Source organism: Dermacentor silvarum, chromosome 4 (genome assembly GCF_013339745.2).
Source record: "Dermacentor silvarum isolate Dsil-2018 chromosome 4, BIME_Dsil_1.4, whole genome shotgun sequence".
Lineage (NCBI taxonomy): Eukaryota > Metazoa > Arthropoda > Arachnida > Ixodida > Ixodidae > Dermacentor > Dermacentor silvarum.
Window position 1 is genome coordinate 186,856,628 of NC_051157.2, and position 15,351 is coordinate 186,871,978.

Genomic DNA, 15,351 nt, shown 5'->3' on the forward strand with positions numbered 1-15,351 from the left:
GCTCGAGAACAGGTTAAAGACCGCACAAAGACCGATGGAACGAAAAATGTTAGGTCCTAACGTTAAGAGACAGGAAGAGAGCGGTGTGGATCAGAGAGCAAACGGGATAGCCGATACTGTAATTGACATTGAGAAAAAAATGTAGCTGGGCAGGCCATGTAATGGGTAGGACGGATAACCGGTGGACCATTAGGGTTACAGAATGTATACCGAGAGAAGAGAAGCGCGGTCGAGGACGGCAGAAAACTAGGTGGGGCGATGAAGTTAGGAAATTTGCAGGCGCAAGTTAGAATCAGCTAGCACACGACAGGGGTAATTGGAGATCGCACGGAGAGGCCTTCGTCCTACAGTGGACATAAATATAGGCTGATGATGATGATGTTGATGAAGGAAATGCTTAGTTCGAGGCTGAAGGGCGTGAAGCAATGGAACAAACTCACTGTTGGTGTGCGCCATCGTGTAAAGAACAACCTCTGCCACTTCGCTGTTTACAAACATAGGCACTGGACGGATTAAGGTTCTGCCCACTGACATAGCCTACTAAATTTAGTGGGCAAAAAAGACAACGGCGAGCAGCAGGAGTGTGGGCAAAGAAGAGCGGCCACAGGTTTTCAATACCTTTGCCCAGTACATAATCACAATTTTACAACTGAAATTTGCCGTACGTTATGCAAAAACTATTTAGGGATTACGCGCATTACTCTTATCTTAAAACGTAAAAAAGAGAGTTTCCATACTTCTAAAATACTTAAAAACACGCTTTTGGTTGCCCCGTAGTGGATTGATAAGGAACGCGACTGGAAGTTTCTTGGGGCCACAGGCTCACTGCTGTTGTCACGCGGGCGAAGCCGTCTATATACCAGAGACCTTCCTTATTCTTTTTTTTTTCGGCTGCATGAAACTTTAAAAAAAATTGCCTTGCGGCACATACCACAATTTCAATCACTGACATACATTACTCGATGAGGTGGCCATTACTTCTACACGTAATTAAAATGCTTATTTTAATATATAGCATAACTAGACAAACTTACTTTTTAGGTTATATATTTGCAGGGCGTATTTAAATTTAAGAGTTGTAGCCGGTGAGTTTGTGGGCGTATCCACTTGGAACGAAGTCCCAGAACTACGCCAGTTTCGAGATAATATTCAAAGGGTCCGTCAAAATGCATTAGCGTCCAAGTTACCTTTGTGCTTCAATGGATAAAACAATGTCTTCTTTAAAAAAAAAGAAAAAGGTTGATGGCGCATATCTCGAAACCAGTGCCATCGTGAAAATTTGTTACATGTCGATATTCCTTGCAAATTCACTGCCTACAGTTCGTAGATACAAATATGGGCAGTAAAGTGGTGATTAGTGCAATTAGTGGTGATTAAAAGGTGATTAGTGCAACTGCGGTATTTATTTATTTCGGTATTTATATTTCTCGTAGGAGTAATGGCCGCCTCATCGGGTTTAGATTTCTACTACCCTCTACAGACATTTTTAAAAGGAAATTTGGTCCAGATAAAAAAAAAGAAAAACAAAACTATACACGAAGCACGTCATCTTAGGTCGCCTCAGCGTCGCTTGCTGTATCCTTCGAAATACGCACACCAGACGACGCCGTCCTCAGACTCTACACGACGCACAAAGCCCCGCATAAAAGGCTCCAGAGTTGCGTAATAGCTCCAAACTACACAACGGCGCAAAGGAAAGACTTCGATGCCATGAAGCAAGGGAATTAACTACACGGGTTCATTACGTTCCGCCGGCAGCCTTGACGAAGCGAACACCCCGTGAAGCTCTTCGCCCTCGATGTGCCGGCCCAACACGTGGCATCTTGCGCAGTCAAACTTGCCGTCTAATGCAGTGTTGTTCCGTTCCCTCCTTTTAACTAAACGCCTTTCAATGCACCGAAGCTCAAAAGACACTGGATCATCAACGCATTTCATCCAAACTTTGCCAACGCCTAACTCGAAACTGGTGTCATCCTCAGAATTCATTCCAAGTGGATATGACTTTAAAAACCAGCGGCTACAATTCGTAAATTGCAATATGTGGCATAAGGTAATTTGTTCAAAATTATTTAGCGAAAAATTTGCTAATTAGTCAGCTATTCACTCGATTTTTTCTTCTTTCTTTCTTTCTGCGAATAATGTCTGCCTCTGAGAGTAATCTAGCTCAAGAGGTAGACTTGTGCTACATGGCACAGGTGATCTTTAAAATTTTTGGTAACGATAAAATAAAACGCCAAGTATCTGTCACAAAACGGGCTGCGCGAGTAACTCTATTTTTCACTTTCTTTGGAAATAAGGAAATATTTGACATTGAATTCAATATTTTGAGGTCACATCTCACAAATATTCGTGCTCGATTGACCGGAAATTAGACTACTCGAACACACTTCAACATAATGTTTCTCTGGAAATATCCAACACCGACAAAAACGAACAACAAAACTCATTTCGGGAATGTAAGCGTCAGCGATGCTAATTACGTAATTTGTCGAGTTTGTGCCACACACATCTCCCCGGTATTTCCCAGATGTCCACGCGTAATGTCACGCTGGCTTGGCCTTTTCGCTCTTATCTTTAGAGCCCGCTGCCTAATGCATATAACCTGGCTTGGGCGGCACAAAAATGGTATTCAAGTAATCTGTGCATACGGGCGAGATTTGTCCAACGATGCGAATATGTGATTATCTGCGCGTGCCCAAACTTCGCTCCATTCTGATTGTGAATCGAGAAGTCTAGAGTTCCTGGCAGTTGATGAGAAATACCTTAGATTCATTGCCTAAAACTCTAGTAGGCACTCATTACGGTGAGGGGGCCCGTCATATTTATTTATTTATTTATTTTATTTAACAAAATACTGCCAGTCTGAATGCCAGACTTTAGGCAGGGGTGAGCAATACATTGAAAATATCGCGACGCAGAAAGTACAGAACTGAAAAGGAACAAAGTGAAATGTAGAGCCGGTCCTACTACAGTAAAATAAAGAAGTATAACTCCTATAGAATGAAAGCCCACAGAAATCAAAACAGTTATGTAATATTACGACATCAACTAACACCGCATTGGCACCACAGCAGTAGCAATTACCACTTAAATAACGCAGTGAAAATGGCTGGAGCAGATACATACGCCGCTCAAGAACCTAATGTCTAACCACAAGTAAACAACTTCGGCTGTTATGCTCGCAAACAAATATAGTCTGTTATTACAAAGGGCCCCCTCAGTGCATAGTTGCTATAAGTGAGGGGGCCACCTTTTTATTTCATCCTATGTTATGTCCACACAGTTTCGCTAGTGAATGCTCGGGGCCCGTCTCACTAGGGCGCACAGTAACAACTTAACAACACATCATTAATTATTGGTGTACCTAAGGCCCCCACACCGCTCTCCCCCTGGGCTAGAACAAAATAACAAGTACTGCAGAAGTCACACCACGAAACTATTAATGCAGAACGTTTCACTAATATTCGCCGGATACGCGATTCGAACCCAGGATCCCACAATCATGAACCCAGCGCTTTTGCGCGGCCGCCGTGTAACCCAGACGGTGAGGTGCCCTATTACACAGGTTCTGCATGGGCGGCTTTCACCCCGTCACTATAGTGTTATGGCTATAGTGAAGGGCCCCCTCAATATAATCAGTGCGAAAAATCTGGTGGGATTTTTTTTTTACCCGTTGTTTTGTCGTTCATATTCACTTAGGAAATTCGGGCCAGAAGCAGATTACTGCTGTGGCGGTAAAGCACCGTATAAGTTATCAACTGACAGCGGGCAAGGAGCACACTCTAAACATTTTTACACCTCTATGGGTGTATGAAGGGTGTTCGGTTGTCGCATGGCCAACAACCTCACGTTTAAGGGGTACGATCAAATTGCGGGTGGGAACCAATGATGGCATCTTGTTTGACGACTTTTTCTTGCAAGTAAAAATGATGACAGCTGTAACAGACGACATTAAAAGTGCATTAAATAAAGTTTCATATCTATCCCTCTGAAATTCTCCTGTCGGATATTTCTGTGCACCCAAGGCTGTCAGGATTATTACATAGTTTTCAACTATACGTCTTTTGTCATCGCACGTCTAGCGAGAGCTAGGTTGTCGTCCTCTATAAATTTCTGTAAGGCCCTAACGGTACGGCTGTTCCCCAAGTGACAAGCAAACACCCTTAAGGGTGTTTGCTGTTATTACGGCGCACAAACAACTGCATTTGTTATGACTTGTCCCTGAACGTTTCTCGAGGCATCGTATACACCGCACACTCAAACCCTAATTTAGTTTTGATACCGTTTGTTGACCACATAACACGCAACATATGGGCGCCACAATTGTCGCGCTGTATCCCGCACCACACAGACGCGATCGAACGGGATATTTTCCTGGAAAACAATCCGCTTCAAAGAGGGGACCGTCGGATGACACGCGGCGATATATATTACAAAAGCAATTCGACGACCGAGAAAAGAGGATTAACTTTTTTTTCTTTGTCGAGAACGTCCGAACGAATTCTCAGAGACGGCAGCGTATATATATATATATATATATATATATATATATATATATATATATATATATATTGTCAATATATGATATATTGTCACTGCACAAGTACAGCTCCTAAGCCGATATTGCTGGCATCGGTGTGAACTGCTGTCGGGGCGTCTTCATCGAAGTGTCCCAGGACCGGTGGATTTTGAAGGCGTTGCCGTAGCTCGTCGAATGCTTTCTGCTGATCTTCATCCCATACGAATGCTACGTCTTCTCTGGTGAGGCGTGTCAACGGCGACGCAATGCGTGAAAAGTTCTGAATAAAACGCCGGTAATATGCGCATAAGCCTAAAAAGCGTCTCACTGCCTTTTTGTCGGATGGCACAGGAAAATGTTCAACGGCAGCTATCTTTTCCGAATCAGGCCGTACCCCATCATTACTGACAACATGGCCTAGAAAAAGAAGCTCTTCGAAGCCAAAATGGCATTTTTCCGGCTTAAGCGTGAGACCGGCGGACCGTATGGCTTGAAAAACAGCACGTAGTCGCCTCAAGTGCTCGTCAAATGTCGCAGAGAATACAATCACATCGTCTAGATATACTAAGCACGTTTGCCACTTGAGTCCTGATAAAACGGTGTCCATTAGCCGCTGAAATGTTGCCGGCGCGGAGCACAAGCCGAAGGGAAGTACCCTAAATTCATAGAGGCCATCAGGTGTCACGAATGCTGTTTTCTCGCGGTCTCTTTCATCTACTTCTATTTGCCAATAGCCGCTCCTTAGATCCATCGACGAGAAATAGCGTGCATGCCGTAGTCTATCAAGAGAATCGTCTATGCGGGGTAGCGGGTAAACGTCCTTCTTAGTGACCTGGTTGAGTTTGCGGTAGTCGACGCAGAAGCGCAAGCTGCCATCCTTCTTCTTGACTAACACTACCGGGGATGCCCAAGGACTTTTCGACGGCTGGATAATGTCATCTTGGAGCATTTTCTGTACCTGGTTTTCTATCGCTTCGCGTTCTCGTGCTGCCACCCGGTATGGGTTTTGCCGTATCGGTCTGGCCGTTTCGTCTGTAATAATTCGATGTTTGGTCAGTGGCGTCTGGCCAACTTTGGACGTCGAAGAGAAACAGTTCCGAAACTCATCAATAAGCTCGAGGAGTCTTTCTTTCTGTTTAGGTAGCAAACTTGGGCCGACATCAACGGATAGAGGCACGTTCGGCAGACCGGGGGAATCGTCTTGTTCAACAGTCATGCAGTCGGTAACCTCATTCAGCTCTTCCACGTACGCGACTGCCATACCTCTTGTAAGATGCCGGCGTTCAGGACTAAAGTTTGTTAGTAGGACGTCCGTCTGTCCGCGAGTGATGTCAACTACACCTCTTGCAACTGATACGCCATGACTAAACAGCAGACCAGGAATTTGTTCGGCGATCATGCTGGAGCACCTTGGCGAGTCGCATGTTACAGGCACAAGAGCGCTTGAGTGCGGAGGGATGGTCACATCGTCTTCGAAGATACGTAAATGCTCACGTCGCTGATCGACACAGGGTACGGCCAAATCTGCATTCATCCAAAACGTGACCGACCTGTCCGGAATGTTTATAATAGCGCCGTATTCGTGCAGAAAATCCATTCCCAGTATCACGTCTCTGCAGCACTCCAGCAATATAACGAAAGTTGCAACAAACGTCGAGTTACCAATATCAATTCTGGCTGTGCATTTGCCTGTAGGGATCATCAATTGACCTCCCGCCGTTCTTATGTGGGGACCAGTCCATGACGTCTTGACTTTATTAAGGTTATCGGAGAGTTTCTGGCTAATTATTGAGAAATCGGCCCCAGTATCTACTAACGCGGTTACTGGGTGTCCGTCTATGAAAACAGCGAGGTCGGCACTTACGACTTCCCTTGGGGTCGGCAGAGGCATATTGTCCGATTGCACAGATAGTGTTGGGGGTGTTGAAGCATTTTGACGGTCGGCAACCTCCCCCCCAAAGGTCGCTTCTGTTAGTTTCCCCGACGAGGGCTTGGGGACCTGCCGCCCCTGACTACATCGGCGTAACTGCGACCTTGCGGCGAAGAGCTCGGTGCAGGTGACGGAGAGCGGGTTCGACGAGTGAACGGATGTCCTTGTGGAGCAACATCGTCACCGTAGCGCCTGTTTTCGAAGCGAACTCGAGGAAAGGTGGGTGGAAAGCTCTGGTATCCGGGGTCACGATACGGGCAAAAGCGGTAAACGTGGCCGGCTTCTCCACAATGAAAGCACAAAGGACGGCGGTCGACGGTGCGCCACATTTCCGTCCTGCGAACAAATGGTCGACTTGTGGGCGTCCTCTGCGGCCAAGCTGTAGTTGTCTGCGGAGGGAAGTAGGCCGATGTTTCCACAGGTACACTAGGTTGCGTGGTCAGTGGCTGCGCGTTGTACGGCGGGGATGCCGGCTCGTTGAAAGCACGAGCCATTGGTTGTGAGTTGTAGGCTGCTGCTGGAGGAGGACGATGAACAGCCGATGCGTAGTTCAGAGACCGTTGGTCTGGTAGGGATTCGGGCAACGAGAATGCCTGCCTGATTTCTTGTCGCACAACCTCTGCTACAGAAGCCCCGACTGACTCCTGCGGGGTCACAAGGAGGTTGCGAATCTCTTCACGAACAACCTCCCGGATGAGCTCACGAAGCTCATTGCCGGCAGCCAGAGCAGAAACGTTGCTCGAGGCGTTGCCTGGGCGATCGAAGGGTCGGCAACGTTGTTGCAGTGCTCGTTCGATGGACGTAGCTTCCGAGATGAATTCCGCAACGGTTGTCGGTGGGTTGCGAAGAAGACCGGCGAAAAGTTGTTCCTTGACGCCTCGCATCAGATGGCGGATTTTCTTTGCTTCCGGCATCTCTGGGTCAGCGCGGCGGAACAGGCGTGTCATGTCCTCCGCAAACATGGCGACGCTCTCATTCGGTTTCTGGATGCGCGACTCGATTAGTTGGTGGGCAGAATCGCGACGATCGTTGTTTGCGAAGGTGGTGGAAAGCTGCTGTCGAAACTCATTCCAGGAAGTCAGTGTGGCTTCCCGGTTCTCGTACCACGTACGAGCGCTGTCCGCCAGAGCGAAGTAGACGCGTGAGAGTTTTTCTTCTGCAGTCCACCGATTCGCCTTGGCGACTCGCTCGTATTGCGCGAGCCAATCTTCGACGTCCTCGTAAACATCACCATGGAATGTCTCGGGAGTCTGAGGATGCTGCAGAGTCACCTGAGAAGGTCCTGCTGTTGCCATATCGTTAGGTAGAGGTCCGGTTGGTGGGGAGTTGTCCAAGAAGATTACCTCCGGGCTGAGGCCCCGCAGTCGGCGACTGTAGCGGTGGACAGGAGTGTCCACTGGAGGAACTGGTTGCGGGTTAGAACTGGGCGTTGCACTCCGCACAGGAGTTCCGGGCATCAGAGAGTACCCAGCACCTCCACCAGTGTCGCAAGATGCGAAAAACGGCACACAGAACGACGGTGGTGCGACAGCAAACACAGGCTCTATATTGAAGGCCCAGCAATAATTGTCCGCGCCAACTTTAACTTCTTCGGCGAGAGAGATGCTTGCGCTCGTGTCCATCCCTTCATTGTCTTCTTTAGTCGTGACAATATATATATATAGTAGTGACTGGGTTTTTCAATGGGCCCAGCGTATTTAGAAAAATGAGAAGCACTACATCGCGGTTATCTTCGGTTTATTTTCTGTCGGTGGACTGACCTTTTTGAAGGGATCCATGAAAAAGGTCGGTCCACCGACCTTTTACAGGAAATACAATAGTAAAAGCACTCAAAAGTATTCAAAAAATAAATAAAACTGTAACGCGGCACTTTCGGGGTTTTATTGCTAAAGCAATTATATGGACACTCCAAGCGCATTTCTGCCGTCTCCGTGATGTTCCGTATAAAGTCCAAGGGCGATAACACCGTCGCCGCGCACCGTATTCTGTATGTGCGAGTGAAAGCGCGCAAGGGGGCGTCCGCAAGAGAGGGAAGCTGAAAGGAAACGCGCCATCTTCCGTTGCGCGAAAGGCCGTTGGGGGGATGGGACAGAGGGAGGGGGACGGTGCGTCGTTGTTCTCCGACAGCAACTGCGTATTTCGCGGCCGCGTACATGGGGAACTGACCATCGTGACTCAATCTCGCGCGCACAGGGAGGGAAGCTAAAGTGAAGCGGGAAGGCAGTGTGGGAGGGAGGGGGCGGCGTTTACTCGGGCACCAACTGCGTACTTTGCACGGTCGAGCGCGCCTTATCTTGAAAGCGACCTGGAGGCGGGTCGTAACTTTGTGCGTGCGGTGCTCTTGTCGCTCAGTTCGCACTGAAGCGATACGCAGCACGAAGGTCACTTCGCTCGCTGCTGCTGCCGCACTTCCTGACGCCAGCGTTTTGACAGCGAGTGTCCGCGGTCATCGAGTGTGATGTGTTCACGTTTGCTTGTGCGCGCTGACACAATGTTTGTTAATTTGGTTAGTAAGCGAATAGTTCCATGTTTATACGGCCGATAAAATAGCTATCCTTACTTCGTATAGTTGTCTACTAATTTGCTATCGCAATCTGTGCTATGCCTTTCGGGCGAATCAGCGGCTTTATTACTTCTGCTGTATTTCTCTTTTTCCAAATTACAGATGTTGTGATAAGAGTAACTAATCATTCGAAAGAAACAACAACTTTTTACTGAGGTATTTAATGTCGTAGCTCACTTTTAAATTTCCGTCGCACCATGATTCATACAGCGCGGGCTGAGCTACTTAGACTAGTGCGTGTTCAGCTGTTTCTATTTGGGGGCACTTCGGCACTCTTTGGCGATGCTTTTCTGTGGATGAGGCCTTGTGGAGCTTTGACCAGTAACGATGGTGCACTTTAGAAGCGTGATGAATTGGTCTAGCTGCTAATATCGCATCCCATTAATGTGACGGCGCCTTAGCAGGACAAGCAAGACAATAGGCGATGAGGATAAATTTTCGATAGTCTACGGTTCACTTTATTTTGTCACTGGATGACTGGAAACGCACACAAATGAGGCTTAAAGACCGCACGGCTGTGAAAGTAGCTGTTTCTATTTGGGGGCACTTCGGCACTTTTTGGCGATGATTTTCTGTGGATGAGGCCTTGTGGAGCTTTGACCAGTAACGATGGTGCACTTTAGAAGCGTGATGAATTGGTCTAGCTGCTAATATCGCATACCATTAATGTGACGGCGCCTTAGCAGGACAAGCAAGACAATAGGCGATGAGGATAAATTTTCGATAGTGCACGGTTCACTTTATTTTGTCACTGGATGACTGGAAACGCACACAAATGAGGCTTAAAGACCGTACGGCTGTGAAAGTAGCTCGACAGCCAGATTACACGAGTGCTGTGATCCTTTAACAAAAGATGGTATCCATTTTCTGGTATTGATTACTGCGTAAAATTCCTTGTGGAAAAGGCGTCGTCAAGTGTTTTATGATATGTGATTCAACTAGAGGAGCGAGCAGCGTGAGATAATTACACTGCCACAAGAAGGTCGTTTCAAACGCGGCAGTCTTGCAGTCCACTATGAAGACCCTATTATACTTTTGCCATCCATTCATATCAAGCGGCATTTTGCGTCGCCGAAGCCCTTGTTCCTTTACCAAAGCGCCTCGCCGACGGGCAGCTGTGCTTGACCGAGCAAGCGCTCGCGAGCAGACTGACCTAAATACAGCTACGCATTGCGCAATTTCCAGTCCTACCTAAGTCGTCTTATTCGGAGTACACAACATCGGCGTCGGTGGTTCAGTGGTAGAATACTCGCCTGCCACGCGGGTGGCCCGGGTTCGATTCCCGGCCGACGCAATTTTTTTTTTTATTTTCTAGCTTTGACTTGTGGCTTAAAGTGATCATTCAGCCTTTTTTCCGGCTGTTATGATGCGCTTAGGCCAAGCTCTCTAGGCGCATTGGTACCACGATCACGTGGGGAACAGTGGGGTAGAACGGGGTGTTCGCATTTGCGGAGAAAGCACGTGGTTGAACGCGGCTCGATAACAAGTCTGTTTCTTTTCAGGTGTTCCTCAGTTCTATTCTATAATACAGTAAACGCACGTGAAGAGGAACCTGCTTAAGTCGAATTTATGATTGAGGAACAGCGTGTGAATAAATGATTAGTTTCCCATAGGCCCAACGCAAAGTGAGTCCGCTTAACAGAAAATGCTTACTCCATTAAGCCGAAGTTCTTCGACCGCCGCTGACGCCGGCTACACGACTTGGAAAAAGAACCACATCGACGGGCTTGAAAGAGGCTAATCTGCTATACTTTTCTGTGGTTCTAAGAACCAAAACCACCATCTAATTATGAGGCACGCCGTAGTGAGGCACTCGAAATTAATTTTGACCACCTGGGGATCTTTAACGCGTTCCTAATGCACGGGACACGGGCATTTTGACATTTCGACCCCATCGAAATGCGGCCGCCGCAGCCGGGATTCGATCCCGCGACCTCTTGCCTGCTATATACTTCGTTCAATACATAGCAGGCTATGATACAAAGGCTAGAGGTGGCTTCCCTGACGGCTCGCACTCGCGACCGAAATCTAGCTTTTCACAGGCGAATGTAGGTTATAGGTATTCGTCATGTAATCTGATGTGAAAATTGTCTCACACTTTTTGTCGCAAAATGTAATAATATAATACACGGAAGGCATCGAAAAACCGAACCCATTTACCGTAGAACGGGTGGAGGGACTCGTGTCCAGCGCAATGCTGAAGCTCGCTACAAAATCGAAGACTTTTTATGGCCGCACTACTTGCGGTACAGCTTCCGGTGTGTTGCCTGCTGTGTATGAGACGGAGTGCAGAGCTGCATTTGAAGCGAGAGGACACAAACAGCTACCTAGCGTCGACGATGACGTCGAAACCTTCAGGGGCTCACACCAAAACCCACGATTCAGGACTTCCTCGAGGTGCATCCGTAGGCTGGTAGCTACCTTGAAGACATCGCCCAGCGATGTTTGCACACGATGCAGCTGGTATTGTGCTGAACCTTGGGCACCGAACAAAAATGAGGACACCGAGAATCGTTTAGTAAGCTTGGTGACATGCCAGCTTTTGTCTCAATGAACAGGATCGCACAGTGCCGGCGAGCAATGGTTTTTCTATCGAATATTTGTAAGAGTGCATGATTCGAAGCATACCTCTGCGCAATGTAAATAGAAATACATGCGTGCTATTGCATATTTCTTTTGGTTGCAACGGTGTTTCACTTCTGGTTTTGTGTCGTGGATATTTGGTGTACCAGGAATACTGAATTTGATACTGGAGTCACACGGGCATTCTAAAGGCCTTCGATACGACAGTCTATAGACGTAACGACGAAGTCGGCACTGTCCCACGGGCAGTTTCAACAGCCATTGAGTTAAAAGTCGATCGAGTGGATGGAGTAGCGTGGAACTTTACAAATCTCAAATGCTCTCGAGCAGCGGACGCAGGCACAGTCGTGAACCGCGTGTTTACTCTAGTGGTAAACAACGCGTTCATTGAAAAAGTTGAGCAATAAAATGTTATTTATGTAAGGGCAATTTATTTTCCTGCAGCAGCAACACACACCAGTTCCACGGCACGACAAAAACGCTGCAGCTTGCACCTCCAATGTTGCCAGAAGGCCAAAGAAAACCGACAGCAATCCATAGAAAATGCGCAGAAGCAACCATCACGTAATATAAAGACAGCACACGATTTCGGTATGTCGTTTAAATACCTTATAGCAATGAAAACGCACCCTCTAGGTATCTATATATAAAATAATAATTAGGGCCGTTGACGTTTGGGGATACAGAATCGACGCTTGCAATAAAGGCGCTACAATAGCCAGGTGTCGAATTGCGCAAACTTTAGCAGCGATACAAGTTCTTCGAGTCGACAGAATTTCGAAGGTCGTCGACTTCATAGCCGTTGAAAAGCAATCTTTGTGTGACCCAGGTACTAATTTTGTCGATCATTTTTGTTAAGATGGACTTCTGGTAAAACGAACAGATTTTCAAGTACCCTTCAGTTCATCCTTGAATGACGTATAGTTTATTTTGATTTTCCACCGGCTGGCTATAGAAAGTTCTTAAATAACTAATGGCTTTGAGAACAGCGCAGCAGCCCGGTTACGCGAGGGAGAGCTTTTCTTTACGAGAGCTTTCTTGAAGCCACCTGGTTTCCGTTTGCTGGAAGAGATTTTGGCTTAACATCGCACTTTAAGATTTCTTCAAGAAGGGTTTTATGATATGCGATGCGGGTGAACGCTGGACGCTTTCATAATAAAGCGACCAGCGCTACATTTTTTTTACGACCGCATGTACATTGTTGAGAACGCCGCAGTCCGGCAGTGTGCTATGAATGCGTTATTGTGCTACAATGATCCCTTTTCGTATCAAGTGGCATTTCTCGCTCCAGAAGCCCTCGCTTCGCTTCTAAGCGCCCGGTCGACAGAGCGAGTGCTTGACGCGAACAGACTGACCTAGATAAAGCTACACATTGCGCAATCTGCCTTGCTATTTGTAAGGAGTGCTACTTCTGCCCTGAACATAGGCGTCGGTGGTTCAGTGGTAGAATACTCGCCTGCCACGCGGGTGGCCCGGGTTCGATTCCCGGCCGACGCAGTGTTTTTTTTTCTCCTGATTACTAGAGTTTTTGTTTACGGCTTAAAGTAATCATTCAGCTTTCTTTACGATTCTTATGAGGCGCTAAAGTGGAGCACATGCCAGGATCACGTGGGGAACAAAACAAGCGAAATTGGCTGCTCGCGCTGGTGGAGAGAAACTCGTGGTTGAAGCGCGGCTCGGTAGCATGTTTGCTTATTCTCACGTGGTCACGTGTACTAACCTTTACTATATACCTATACTGTGAAGAAATTGCTTCTCCTTGAACATCTTGGTGTAAATAGAAAGTCGTCTTTTTATAATGCTGCGAAAAATGAACGTGCCATTGCTTTACATTTCGGGCGTCAAAGTTACAGGTGGTGCAATACTGGCGAATACACGAGGAATAGCTTGGTGCAGGACAGCAGTTGAACAGCTAAACATGTTCTTTGATAAAATAAAATTTGCGTTGCGTTGATGAGTTTACGAATTAAACGCAATATCCTACGACGATGCTACCAAAACCCCTTTTTCTGCTACTCTCCCGTATATTTTGCACGTTATTTTCGAAGCAGTAACTCCAAAGAATGCCTGAACCGAACCGTAAAACCTCAACAGCAGCACCGCATGCCCACTTACGGCTGTGGCTTTTGCTGCAATTATTTATATTAGCTGATCCAGTGCCTTTGGTACAATACTTCTTTTGAAGCAGATGCGGCCCCTAGAAGCGATGAACACGACGTCCTTGAGATTAATACCGGCAATGTCTCCCATAGTCTGTACTGGTTAAGACTGTGCGTTGATCAACAGCACTATATGGGGACCGAGGTTAGGTCGACCATAACAGTGCGTGAGTCGGCGAGCGAATGAACAAGGAACCGTTCAGGCCGATGGCAGGAGCAGAAGAGACGATATTTTATTCTTCTCTTTTTCTAACCTCGCAGCACGAGGCACATGCATGCGTATGCCCATGCACCTGAGTGGGCCATAAATAAAAGGCGGCCCATGGAGATGACGATGGCCGCTAAAGCACATAAACGAGGCCTCTAGACAAATGCTGTAGGCATTCTTCAGAAATAGAGGCTTTTTACGCCATTGATCGAGAGGGGCGTTTACTTATACTAGAGCTCCAGCGAAATTTTGTGGCACCGGGCGTTTCATTTCGACAAATCTTTTACAAGCATGACAAAATTCACACGCGTCTCTGTAGTACTGGGAGTAATATTTTTCAGATGCATTCTTTTATTGAAAAAGTAGAGAAATTCAAAGTAGGCTGACGCTCGTTAAAACAAGAAAACTGTAAAGCAGGTTCCTCCGCCATCCGATATATAGTGGTGATAATTACGTGAACTGCAATGTTGCCTGGCGATGCAACTCGTGAACTGCGGAAGTGACGGGGAATTTTGATGGGAATAGTATTTTCGTCGGTAAATTATTTATACATCCTACTAATTTAATAAAATGAAGAATATATAGGTAGCCATAAATAACCACCACGAGCGTGCCAAGGAAATGCGATCGGTCAGAAAGCGTCGTGAACAAATGCATATAACTCTAATTTTTATTCCCAAATTCAAGTTCACCAGGGCGATAAACTGTACATGTTAAGTTCTCAATACTTTGCAGCATTTAGCAATTTAGGTATGTTTAGCTCCTAATAGACAAATTCACCTGTTTTTAACATCATTACTCCAAACAATTTCAAATAACATTATTTTATCTATCGCTTTTTTGGATATCGAACTGTGAAATAAAACAATGGGTTATGCACTTACTCAATGCATTTTGGAAACGCGTGGTAACTGCTCTTTACAGTAGTTTACTTGTAGTTGGCGACATTTTTCGCTTTTCATGTGCTAGACTTGTGCGAAAAATTATTATTGCTATTAGCTGTAGAAAAAATACGATTGTAATTTCGAACAGATATAGTGACAATAGCAGGCGGTACCTACCATACTTCTGGCTTTACAGATGGGTAAAACCGATGTAGACAGAAATGGAACAAGAGACTGCACATACGTAAGCGACCTCAAAAAAGAAAAAAAAAGAAACAAAAGAAAAAAGAACTTCAGCTTTAACTAAATTGTTATGTGCTACTATGCCTCACGATATTCGTTGTCGAAGACTGTACCCGAAATGTATCTTGCATCAAAGCACTAAATTCCAATAATGGGCAGCAATCTAAACATAGCAGCGGCTATCAATGCCATTTCTGCACTGTAAGCAGGAGCGAAAGCAAAATGCAACTAATTTTTAGCTGAAGGTTTATGGTTGGCTCCA

The 15,351-nt window shown here is 46.4% G+C and overlaps 2 non-coding genes across 2 annotated transcripts; both read left to right on the forward strand.

Annotated features, from left to right (window-relative positions):
• Positions 1–10,235: 10,235 nt before the first annotated feature.
• On the forward strand, positions 10,236–10,306 carry Trnag-gcc (transfer RNA glycine (anticodon GCC)). The gene has a single exon. It is a non-coding gene; the product is annotated as a tRNA-Gly (tRNA).
• Positions 10,307–13,021: 2,715 nt separating this feature from the next.
• Positions 13,022–13,092, forward strand: Trnag-gcc (transfer RNA glycine (anticodon GCC)). The gene has a single exon. It is a non-coding gene; the product is annotated as a tRNA-Gly (tRNA).
• The last annotated feature ends 2,259 nt before the right edge of the window (positions 13,093–15,351 follow it).